This window comes from Bos grunniens, chromosome 11 (assembly GCF_055505025.1).
Source record: "Bos grunniens cultivar Pamir isolate PY7600 chromosome 11, Bosgru_T2T1.0, whole genome shotgun sequence".
Classification (NCBI taxonomy): domain Eukaryota; kingdom Metazoa; phylum Chordata; class Mammalia; order Artiodactyla; family Bovidae; genus Bos; species Bos grunniens.
The window spans coordinates 31,448,448-31,462,014 of NC_141175.1; the positions used below are offsets into that span (position 1 = coordinate 31,448,448).

The 13,567-nt window shown below is 36.6% G+C and overlaps 1 protein-coding gene across 15 annotated transcripts in view; it reads right to left on the bottom strand.

Moving 5' to 3' along the window:
- Positions 1 to 13,567, bottom strand: part of LOC147362809 (uncharacterized) — a 446,810-nt gene that overhangs the window by 326,873 nt on the left and 106,370 nt on the right. For 3 of the 15 annotated variants that reach the window (XR_015136474.1, XR_015136471.1, XR_015136462.1), the window contains one exon: positions 10,977 to 12,219. The exons of the other annotated variants lie outside the window; for them this stretch is intronic. The gene's annotated coding sequence lies outside the window, so the exon portion shown is untranslated. Of the gene's footprint in view, positions 1 to 10,976; positions 12,220 to 13,567 lie in introns of those variants that run through there. 15 annotated transcript variants of the gene reach the window in all.

Consider the following 13,567-nt stretch of genomic DNA (forward strand, 5'->3'; position numbering starts at 1 on the left):
AAAAGAAAATATTGCTGATAACAAATATACTACAGATCGATCCAAATACATAAGGGAATGTTCCTGGTGCCTCATCTCCCAACTCGTGGCTGATTTTGAAGGACACTAAAATATACTAAACAATAGGAGCAAAGATCAAATGCCACAGAGAATTACTTGAATGGATACTATCATATACAGGGGCTACAAAATCTTCACTAATCAGATGGATTATTTGATGGGGATTTGTGAATAATTTTATTTTCTATTTATTTGACAGTTAACCAGAAAACACTTTCTGATATTAAGGCTTTGTTTGTTTAAATTTTATATCCCTCTAAGAGCAGAGTAATCATGGTATATTTATGCTTGGGTCACTGGGGACCTTATATATTTTCACACTAATCACTGGGAATAAAATGGTTTAACATCTTATTATGTGGATAGAGACAGAGTAAAAATTAGGACAGCTATATAACTACTTTAGATCAAACCTAAAAACTTCCTTTTAAAGGTACGCTGTTTTATGTGTATTTGCTTTTTTATTATTTTTCGTTTTCACTTTTCTTGTCTCTTAGAAGGCAAACAAAAAGGGGTATTTAACACCCTAAAATATTACTATAAAAGAGTCTTGATGAGTCTGGTGGATTATAGATATTGCTTTGCCAGAAAGTATTTTTTTGTCAACATTTCCCCTAAAGCAAGTCTATTACTGCACTGATATGCTGTTCATAAAGGCCATTCTAAGTCAAAGGGTAATGGTTGAAAAATTCTTTTCACTGATTCATTGTAAAATGGAAAATGTAAAAATACTTCCTTTTCATGAAGACAAATTGCATTTTTAAATTCCCCTAATGAAGCAGCATTCATCAATGCTTGCTCATTTGTCTTTGCAGGGGGAGTTCTGGGGCACAGATAAGAAGATTAATGTCTCTGAACTTTTCAACACATTGAGTTTAGTCATGGTCCTCCCCTAGCAAGAAAAATTAAGTCAATACCATTACTAACATTCTCAGTAACATTTTAAGATTTACATTATGTTTCTATCTTTAACTTTTTCTGACTTGGAGAGTCCATTCTGATACCACAGTTTATGTTTCTAATTCTCCAAGAATATAGTTTCAATTTCTTTTCATCTTGGTGAAAATAAAACTGTGGGCAACAGGAATGAGATGATGGTATGAAAGTTAATGGTGCTTGAGGGCTTTAAGGGATGAGGAAGAAGGAAACCCTCTCTCTGTTCCCTTTGAGATCATTCATTTATCAAATATTTATTAAGCATTTACTCGAAGGTAGGCACTGAAGAGGCTCTAGAGATGTAAAGATAAATAAAAACCAGTCTTCTTCCAAAGACTCAAATTTGTTGGAAGAGGCAGCCAAGAAAAGAAATGCATGCTGCACGGGACATAGCACTTCTCAACGCAGAGAAACATTTTATGAAAGAAAAATAAAGCACTCAAAGAGGAGAATCATTTGATTGGGAAATGATAGGATTTCGATAATTTACTGGGTTGAATAATCCTCCCTCTCCAAAAAAAAAAAAACATCTCTATGAACAACCTATAAATGTGACTTCATTTGGAAATAAAGCCTTTTTAGGAAGTGAGGAAATTAACATGAGGTCATTCTAGATTAGGGTTGCTTCTAATTTTAAAAAATATGATGTCTTTAAAAAATGTGGACAGAGACATGCAGGGAGAATGCCATCCCATGATGGAGGCAAACACTGGATTGATACATCTAGAAACCAAGGACCACCCAGGATCTCTGGAAACCACCAGAACCTAGGTAGTGTCAAAAAGGTTTCCTCCCTTGGAGTCTTCAGAAAGAACTCGCCCCTGTTGACACCTTGATTTTGAATTTCTAGTCTCAAGAACTGAGTGACAGTAGCTTTCAACTTTTTTTTTTTTTTTTTGCCTCCCAGTTTGTTTTGGCAACCCTTGGAAACCAATCTAGGTATGTATAATAATGAGAAAAAAACTGATTTCAAATCTTGCCAAATTTGAAGAAAATGCCTTTTTCAGGAAGCCAGAAATAGATTTAAGTGGAGGCATTGTTGGGAAATTTGACTGGAAATATCAACTTGATATAGAAGATTTTAAAAAGTCAGAAGTATACATCAGAGATGATATTCAGCCAGTACACCGAGTCTGGAGCACTTATAAATTACTAAATATTTTAAGTATTGTTTTTGTGCGTGTACCCTAGTAAGTGGTATGAACTTCAAATTGGAGGCAAATGAAGCCTTAGAATAGTTTACACTGGGGAAAGAAGCAGAACTGATCTTGCTTTTTTTTTTTTTTTTAGGAAATCTACTTTGAACGTCCCATATGCCAAGGTATGTGGGGAGGAGTGGGTTGAAAGTCTATAAGCTGGGACGCGAACTAGGAGGTTGTTACCATGAGATGAAAGACTAGGTTGTTAAGGAGTACCGCTTTCCATGATGATGGCCTAGCTTGTATCAAATAAAAGAAAATCATACTGAAGTCATTGGAGACCAATCAAAAGCAGGTATAAATTAGCGGGGATATGACCCTGAAGCCAACGAAACAAACTATGTGAGATCCAGTTCTTTCCCTGAGGACATTCTCATGTTCACATTATATGGTGGATAGAGCTCAAGCCAAAAAAGAAAAATGAGGGCTTTTCAGATGAGGATTAAGAGAAAAGTTCTGAGCTGCCAAGGAGGTGAGAAATTGAAGAAAGGAATGCCCCAGAAAGGAAACAAAAACAGAGATCACCAAAACCTCCATACATAAACCACTTAAATCTTGATTCATTTTTGATCTGGATATACACAGAGCAAGAATAGAAATCAGGTTTTGAATGGAAAGAATTAGAAGAGTAGGAAAGCTAAAAGACTTGAGCAATAGCAGCTCAGTGCTGGGTGGGAAAACATCAGCATTCAATTCCCACCACGTTAGAAGGAACTGATAAACTCAGAGTTACTGAGTTACTTTTAAAATCTCTGAAGGACAGTTCCACAAGAGGAAGAATGTGTCCAGACAAGGACCTTACCTGCTGATTGAACAGGACATTAGGTCCTTACAGAGCACTGAATACACATCCCTGTGTTATACAGTAGATTATTAGTTATCTTTTTTTACATATAGTAGTATGTATTTATCAATCCCAATCTTCCAATTTGTCTCTCCCCCACCTTTGTCTAAAGAAACACGGTCATTAGCACTTTATATTGGGGTTCAAATTACATATAGATGTAAGAGTATACGACTAAATTAACACCAGAGAAGGAAAGGTACATTGACTTATATTTTTACAAAATTTTTATATTAGAGGTGAAGTACTAAAAAGATCAGGATGCATGTTACAATTCCTCAAGCAACTGCTAAAAAGTTAATATAAAATTAAAGCAAAAATCCCATTAGAGAAAAATATAATAAAGTACTAGGAAACATTTTCTGATTAAACTGCTGCTAAGTCACTTCAGTCATGTCTGACTCTGTGCGACTCCATGGACTGCAGCCCACCAGGCTCCCCCATCCCTGGGATTCTCCAGGCAAGAACACTGGAGTGGGTTGCCATTTCCTTCTCCAATGCATGAAAGTGGAAAGTGAAAGTGAAGTTGCTCAGTCTACATGCAGGCAAAATGGAGAAAAATATGACAGGGGACAAGCAAAAAACAAAAAAATCAAGGTGCTAGATTTAAAACCAAGCATATAAATATATTCCCTCAATTAAGAGAATATTTTATTCAGTTAAACTGGACTTAAATGCCAGATTAACTATATCTAAATACAGTAAATATAAAGGTAAATACAATTGGAAGTAAAAGAATGGAAAAAACAGTTTCAACTATCAAGCTTAAGAAAGTGGAGTAGCTCTAATAATATCATCCTTTTAAGACAAAAAGTATCACTTGAAGTAAAGAGAGGCATTTCATAAGCATAGAAGGCTAATTTTGTCAAGACACATTAGAATACTGAATAAAAATAAATACATATCTAATGACAGATCTTTAAAATATGTAAAGGAAAAAAATCCTAAAGCGAGAAATAAACATAGCTAGAGATTTCAACACTCCTTTTGTTAGTAATTGATAGACAAGTAGACAAAAAATTCAATGACAAAAAGAATATTTGAATAGCAATAGAAGTTATCTTGATTTAATTAACATTTATGCAATATTGCATCTGACAATTTTAAACACATTCTGTTAAAGTGGATGTGGATAGTACACCAAAAAAAGATCGTGTGCCAGACTAGAAAACAAGTCTCATTACTTTTAAAAGATTGAAATAACTCAGAGTTTATTTTCTGACAACAGAATTAAACTACAGTCTATAATAATCAGTTCTGATCTTACAAATTTATCTAAAGATGAAATAAATGAATATCATGAATAGCTTCATACCAATGAAATCAACCACCTACAATGGAAAAACTCCTCAAAAAAACAAGAGTTCATGAAATTGGCCACAGATAGAAATAGGAAGTACATGGGGTCACAGAGTTGGACATGACTGATGGCAGCACGTTTCACATTTCAGAAACAGAAAATATGAGTACCCTACATCTTTTGAAAGAAATTGCATTTGTAACCTAAAACTTTCCCAAAAAGAAAACTCCAGGCCCAGATGGCTTTACTAGGAAAATCTATCAAGCATTTAAATTACAAATGACACCAAGCTTATGCAAACTCTTTTATAAAACAGAAGTTGAGAGAACACTTCAGAACTCATTTCATGAGGCCAACCTGACCCTGCTATCAAAACTTGACTGGGACCAGACAAGAAAGGAAAATTACACATAAAACAATTAGAAAAGATAGAAATTCAAGGTAATTTGAACACTAATTATTTGATTTTATTTAAGCAAGTGCTGTATGTTTTGATGTGACAATGGTATTTCAACCATATTTTAAAATAACTATCTTTTGAACAATGTACTGAAACCTTCCTAGGTAAAGTGGTATCAGATTGAATCATATAAAATGGATCTCTTTATTGGTCAAGAAACTGTCAAATATTAGCAATTCCACAATTCAACCTACTGTAATATCTGGAATTTTCCTCATTATAGTTCAGTAGTACGGAAGGTGAAATGTATACGTAGGGGAAAAGAAAACAAAAATGCTGAGATGATTGCTGTATTTGAATACACCATTTGCTTCACGACAATTTTCATGATATAAAAGCTGTGCTGTTTGCTCTGCCTGACACATCACCCCTGTTGCCTGTGCAAAGGGACACATTTCAGATCCCAGGAAGAGGGTGCTGCACAAGAACCAAACATGCTTCGCACAGCCTGGACGCTGTCACCTTGAAAGAGCAATGTGTGTCAACTCTGAATGCCCTGGTCACAGCATTTTTCATAAGATAGCCCATCTGTTTCATAAGCTGTAAGAGCCATTTCTATTCAGCTATTCTCTCTCATGCATTCCATTTGGAACTTCTTGAGCAAAACGAAGCCTCTTTATAAATCACAGCACATTAGTAAATTGTTCTGAATTATACTTGAATTAGTCAATTTTTGAAGACTGTTACACACATTATCTTTCTTGTAAATTTCAAAAGGCATCACAAAGTGTAATCTAGTCACTGATTTACAGACTTGAATCTTTCAAAGGAGGGATTCCGATTCACTTTGTGTCCTTGAGTTGCTCAATCTGGCATTTAGATAGGAAATATTGTCTAACACATGGGAAATTGGTTCCTCATTCTCCTCCTCCCAGGACAAAAATTCATCATTAGAATACCTAAGTATAAATTCTACTCTCAACTTTAAACCTTAGACAGGCACGCACAGACACACTCACATATACACAATCTGACAGATCTCCTTCCATCATTTTATCTACCATTCTTCCACTGACTGAGAAATATGCTGTTTCATGTGCATTTCCTGGCTGTCACGGTACTCCACAGTGCTCAGGCAGCTCAGCTTCTATATCAGTTCAGGTCCAATTGGAAAAGAGAAACCTCACTGTAATTTTAAACAGGGGTAGCTTGATATAAAGAATATTAAACTCTGATTACCAAGTAACTGTAAAAATGCAATGAGAACTTTGAAGGATACCCTAGGACTGATGGTAGATGTGCAAGGAAAGATAAAATTGGAAGGGAGATGCCTCTCCAAGGTCAGGGTTCAGACCCCACTGAAGAACGAGTCATCTATTATGAGTTGCAGACTACCTAGTCGTCGAGAAGTTGATTAGTTCGCACAATTGATCACCATTGCTGAGCAAGTACAAACAATAACCTCCAAGTCATATGTGAGCCAACATCAGTGAGCAGACAGACAGGGAACAGAGCCAGAGAACTGTGAGAAAGTGAGTGCCTGGCTGGGGCTGGGGGGTTTCTGAGGTCCTGTGCTCCGGGTGTGTTGGCTGGGGCAGAGCTAGGACTCCCAGGCACACTCACACCACAGACCCGTTGTGCAGGCAGAAGGAAACACACCCCTCAGAACCCAGAAGAGAATTCCCCTTCTCACAAAATGCCCCTCACTGCTGTCTCCTGACAAAGCTTCACGTCACACTCCCCGTTAAGGAGAGAGGTTTAATCCATTATACAGAATAAGTACTAAAGGATGAATCTGGAGCTGAGACAAAACATCCAGTTGTGGCTAGTGGATTTCTGAACTTCACATGTAGACACAGTCTCCCAAAAGTGAGCCAAGATCTAACTTTGTGATTTCCATGAGCACACTTTTCATCTAAGTATCACAGATCCTTCATGTCATGGTCAAGACTGTCATACTGAGCTCTGCAGCTGGGCTTCCTTGGACTAAATCCTGGCTGTCCGCTTTTCAACTATGTGACTTTGTGCTCCCAGTTATGTCTGACTCTTTGCAACCCCATGGACTGTAGCCTACCTGGCTCCTCTGTTCATGAGATTTTACAGGCAAGAATACTAGACTTGGTTACCATTCCCTTCTCCAGGGGATCTTCCTGACCCAGGTATCAAACCCTCATCTCCTGCATCTCCTGCATTGGCAGGAGCATTCTTTACCACTAGTGCCACCTGGAAAGCTCATGTGACTTCAACGTGGTTATTTATTCTGTTTCCTCATCTAAAAGGGAGAAAGATTAGCCCCACTCCTGGAGTTGCTGGAAAAACTAAATGACTTAATACGTGGGAGAGCTCAGGATAATCCCTAGCTCATTGTCAGAGCTCAATAAATAGTAGCATTTAATAGTATTGCTGATGGAGCACCTATGAAGTAGGTCCCTTACCTCTCTGGAAAGAAAGGAGCCTGTGAGCCGTCTTCTAATTACATTTAGCCACAGGTTCAAGTATTTCTCTCATCAACCCTTATTGGCTTCATTGTGTCTCCTCTTGCAAGCCATGGAAACCATACTGACATTGTTTTGTGCTTAAATTCCATAGAAAGTAGAAAGTTCATTCCATCAAAATTCCCCTAGTGTTTATCTCTCTATTGACTTTTCCAAACATGTCCTCCTCTTTCTCTCTTCACTTTCACTGTACAGCCTGAGATACTTTCCCCAACCATTTATCTCTCAGGCTGTACACCGGACACATTAAAGCACGCTCTATAAACAGATAGGCAACTTGTTTAGGGGTCAAAAAAAATGATGCTCAATTTTGAAATTCTAAATTTGAATGTCCTCATTTTCTGAACATGTTTCCTACTTCATTTATTTAAAACCTAATTTATGCAATGAGATTGCCAGGAACATATGCCAGTTAGTCTTAAATGCTAAAACGAGAATCACTAGGTTTCCCACTACGACCTTTGGGTATAGCTCTCGTCTTCCAGTTTTGAAATATTCACTTCTCTTGGGGGTGGGCAGGTGGGTGGGTGGTAAAATTAACACCGAGACACTTCTATTTTATAATTCCTTCTCCACTTCTTTTCATTATTCTGCGTGTGAAACCTAAACTTTTACTAAGTTACCTCTCAAAATGATTAATGTTAGGTCAGGTCAAAAATCTTTTGTTTCCAAGTCCAAAGGGCCAAGAATGATCAGACTTCTGACATGCTCCAGGCCAGTTCAGCATAAGGAAATAAGTAGAGCCTGGGGGCATGTTGACAGCTCCATCTGCATACCTCCATCATGGAAGTGACACAATACATTACAATGATTTTAATGCTTCTATATCTCCCACAAGACTGAACATCCCCATGCATACAGATACTGTGTCTTATTCATGCTATTATGCCAAGTGACTAGGATAGCTTTAGCACAGAATTGTCCATAATAAGTGCAGTATATAAATGAATGACTGAAATTCGCATAGTCAAAGTTTCCCTAGCTCCTTTTCCTAAATCCTTTTCAGGAAACACAGTGAATCCAGATATGTCGTTTAGAAATAATACCTTTTTTTTCCCCCAATCTGCAGGATACAATAAAACATTTCCACCAAAGCTAAGTGGCTCACAGGATTTATTTCTGCCTCAACTTGTACAAGCCAGAAGCACCCAAATGTTCACAGGACGACCACATGACTGTTTATCCTATTTGAGGATATCAATGACAAGGATACCTAAAATCATCAATGAGAGTCTCCACAATAACCACTTTATTCACCCACCTATTTTCCTACATGAAAGGCAAGTGTGCCTCAGTGAGGCAAGTTTCAAGTAAAGAATCAGGAAGACCGCATGAGAATTCAGATAGACGTATTTGAATGCTAATCCTACTTACATTAGAGCAAACCCAGCTACAAAGAAAAACAAAGAAACATCAAAGGATGAATGCAAAATGCAAATACTCATATGTGGTAAATCGATCATAACCCATGGTCCAAACCCCAAATACAAGGTATCAGCAAAGAGGCTAACCAATTTTCCAAGCCAAGCCAGAAGTTAGAAAACACATGATTCATAGAACCTAGAGAGATAGAAAGAGTAGATTAAATGGATAAATCAAAGCAAAATGTAGGAGGATTTTTTGGAGAATCAAATAAAGAAGGTGACAGATCTGACTTGTTTCTGGCAGGGAGATGGATGATGTTCCTACATTTCTTTAGGTCATCCCCAGGCAGACCACAAGGATGACAACGGAGATGAGAGGAGCTCAGAAAAATACAATAGCCACATTACAGAATGTTCTGGAAAGATAACTCATCAATTCCTTTGCTTATTCATTTATGCAGCAAGTCATTGTTGAGTACATCAGATGACATACACTTCTCCAAAAAAACAAGACAAATCAGATAACATTCTTACCACAAGAACACACAGAGTTTGATGCTAATAAACATATAGGTAAAGAATTAAACTCTTGTTCTATGTTTTAGTGTCATAATGGAAGCAGGGACACTTCCATGAGAAGACAGAAGTGTAAAATATTAAGCATGGTATGTGGCAGATTAGGAGATTAAATTACAGTGTAAATTGCCTTTGGTTTATCCACCTTGCTCTACTCTAATGAATACCAGAGACTAAGTTAGCTTAAACAACAGAAATGCATTTCTCACAGTCCTGAGGCTGAAAACATCAAGGTCAGGGTGCCAGCCAATTAGGTGCTGGTGAGGACAATCTTCCTGACTTATAGACTGCCACCTTCTTGCTGTATCCAAACATGATGGAGAGAGACAGAAGCATCAAGTTCTCTGTTGTCTCCTTTTATCTTATTCCAATCATGAGGGCCTTACCATCACAACCCATTACCTTCCAAAGGCCCCATCTCCAAATACTATTGCATTAGAGATTCGGTTTCAACCCAAGAACTGTGGGAGGGAAGGGGCTCAAACATTTGGTCCAATGCAACTTTCATCTTTTCCCTAGACCACTGAAAAGCACTTCTCACTGTGTTTCCCTCCAGTCTGGCCTGTTCCCATATTTATTTCCTATAAAGTAGCTAGATTAATCTTGTAGATCTGATTATGTCATAGCTGTTCTCTAAACGCCTTTGTTGCTTCCCATTCTACTTAGAGAAAATTACCCTTCACATAGTTTATAAAACCTGCAGGGTCAAGCCTTGTTTCATGTCCATTTCATCTTGCTGCATTCTCCCCCTTAACTCTCTCAGCTCCACCTACATGCATGTATTAGTTTACCAGCACTGTCAGGCAAAATACCTCAGACTAAATGGCTTAAAATACAGATATGCCTTTTATCACAGTTCTGGAGGCTAGAAGTCCAAGCTCAAAGTGTTGGCAGGTTTGATTTCTCCCAAGGCCTTTCTTTTGGACTCTCATGATGTCTTCACAGTTTCTTCTCATGCATATAGATCCCTGATCTATCTTTGTGAGTGTAAATTTTCTCTTCATGTAAGAACATGAGATTAGATTAGATTATGGCCTAACCTCATGGTTTCATTTTAACTTAATTATCTCTTTGAAGACCTTATCTCCAAATGCAGTCAACATATGGAGATAATGGGCATCAGGGCTTCAAAATTTGAGCTTGGAGAAGGAGACACAATTCAGCCCATAATAATACAATTCTTTTCATTTCCTGAAACACCCCATGTTTTTTCTCAATTGAAGTCTTCACACATGTTATTAATACTTTGGGGTGTTGTTCCTCTTTGCTTCAATAAGTTACCATTTACTCCTTCAGACCTCAGGAAGTTTTTCCTTAAATATCAATGTTGACTGAGTCTTCCCATTATATACATATCCTTATATCTTATTTACAGAAATTTATCCTCTTATAATTACAAACATAGTTACTCATTATGATTCTATTAATCTTCCCTTGTCTTTCAACAATGCATCCTATGAACATAAGAACAATGTCTTTTACGCCTGTATTCAATTCCTTATTCATGTCATGAAATTATACCCAACTTTATTTTTTTTTGTTTTCTTTGCATTTATTGTGTCCTCTAATTAAAATAAATCAATTGTCCTTGTATTTAATTTCAAATTTCTGTCTTCTCTAGCTGTTATTTTATTTCTAATTATCTTGAGTACTTTGCTTTTGTGTTCTGCATTCTTTTTATTTAAAATATAGATTCACTTTTCAATTGTGTCTATTCTTTGTGTTGTGGTTTATATTTATTTATTGGTTCTGAAATGGAGTTTCTTTGGACCCAATTTGGTTGTTTAACATTAACAATATCCTTTTCCATGCCATTTTATTATTTTATTTCTTTAACTGTAAGACATACAAAGAACTTTACAAGCTTAACATGAATGTTAGGCACTAAAATAGCAGAAATAAAATCTATGCTTTCCAGACAAGTAAAATAAAAATGAATAATAAAAAGCAATCAATAGAAAAGGCAGAAATAAATGTAACAAAAACAAAATCAATCCCCAGAAGGCAGAAAATAAGAGAAAACCATTAACTGTAAGAAGCAAGTCTAATTTTAAGGATGTCCTATCATAAAAACATGAAATAAAGTCATGAAGAGCACAAATATAGTAGAAATGTTACAAATGTAAAGGAAATATATAGCTACTCATTTGCATTCAGTAAAATATATGTGTGTATATATATTTGTAATCCAGATAAACTGCTTAAAGTGCTAATTTTAGGAGAAAATGAACATAAAAGTTCAATATTGAGGGACAGGAGAATATATAAAAGGGAAATTTTACTAAAAAGTAAGCTGGTATAAAAACATTCATATCAGAAAAAAGTTCAAAGTAAAAGTATTGATGGTTACAAAGAGAGAAACTATATGTTACTAAAACTACCTTTCACTGAGAAGAAAACCATTGTGAAATTTAATGACCTATGTATGTAAAAATAATAAAGCAAAATTACAGAATTAAAGTATAAATTAAAAAAGAATATTAAATACAGGAAGAAAGTCTAATCATCTGTCCCAGAAACTGATTTTTTATGCAAACAAAAATTGTAACAATCTAGACCTTTTGACAAAGTGTTAAAAGCTTATTTCTATAGATATAACTCTTCACCACACAAATAACATATATATATATAATACATATATACACATATATATAGTGAAATATTACTCAGCCATAAAAAGAATGAACTACTACCAATTTCAGCAACATGGATAGACCTGGAGTTTATACTAAGTGTAGTAAATCAGCAGAGAAAGATAAATATTATATGATATCACTTATATGTATGTGGAAGCCAAATAAAATACAAATCAACTTATTTACAAAACATAAACAGACTCACAGATATATAAAACAAACTTATGGTTACCAAAGGGAAAAGGGGAAAGTGAAGTCACTCAGTCGTGTCCGACTCTTTGCGACCCGGTGTCCATGGGATTCTCCAGGCAAGAATACTGGAATGGGTTACCATTTCCTTCTCCAGGGGATCTTCCCAACCCAGGGATCGAACCCGGGTCTCCCACATTGGAGGCAGACGCTTTAACCTCTGAGCCACAAGGGAAGCCCAAAAAGGGCAAGGAGAGGAATAAATAGGAGCAGGTGATTAATAGATACATATCACTATATGTAAAATAGATAAATATCAGGATTTACTGTAGAGCACATCAAACTATACTCAATATCTTCTAATAACATATAATAGGAAACAACATAAAGCTGTACACATGAAACTAACACAATATTTTGAGTCAACCATAGTTTAAAGGGTAAAATTAACAAAAACATAAAAAATAAAAAGAAAGGATACTTATGCACAATTGTACTCATCTCACACACTAGTAAAGTAATCCTCAAAATTCTCCAAGCCAGGCTTCAACAATACATGAATCGTGAACTTCAAGATCTTCAAGCTAGTTTTAGAAAGGGCAGAGGAACCAGAGATCAAGTTGCCAACATCTGCTGGATCATTGAAAAAGCAAGACAGTTCCAGAAAAACATCTATTTCTGCTTTACTGACTATGCCAAAGCATTTGACTGTGTGGATCACAATAAACTGTGGAAAATTCTGAAAGAGATGGGAATACCAGACCACCTGACCTGCCTCTTGAGAAACCTGTATGCAGGTCAGGAAGCAACAGTTAGAACCGGACATGGAACAACAGACTAGGAAGATGAGTACATCAAGGCTGTATATTGTCACCCTGTTTATTTAACTTATGTGCAGAGTACATCATGAGGAATGCTAGGCTGGATGAAGCACAAGCTAGAATCAAGATTGCCAGGACAAATATCAATAACCTCAGATATGCAGATGACATCAATCCTATGGCAGAAAGTGAAAAAGAACTAAAGAGCCTCTTGATAAAAGTGAAAGAGGACAGTGAGAAAGTTGGCTTAAAGCTCAAATTTAGAAAACTAAGATCATGGCATCCAGTCCCATCACTCTATGGCAAATAGATGGGGAAACAGTGGCTGACTTTATTTTGGGGGGCTCCAAAATCACTGCAGATGGTGAGTGCAGCCATGAAATTACAAGACACTTATTCCTTGGAAAAAAAGTTATGACCAACCTAGACAGCATATTCAAAAGCAGAGATATTACTTTGCCAACAAAGGTCTGTCTAGTCAAGGCTATGGTTTATCCAGTAGTCATGTATAGATATGAGAGTTGGACTATAAAGAAAGCTGAGCACCGAAGAATTGATGCTTTTGAACTGTGGTGTTGGAGAAGACTCTTGAGAGTCCCTTGGACTGCAAGGAGATCTAATCAGTCCATCCTGGAGGAAACCAGTCCTGGGTGTTCATTGGAAGGACTGATGTTGAAGCTGAAACTCCAATACTTTGGCCACCTGATGAGAAGAACTGACTCATTTGTAAAGACCCTGATGATGGGA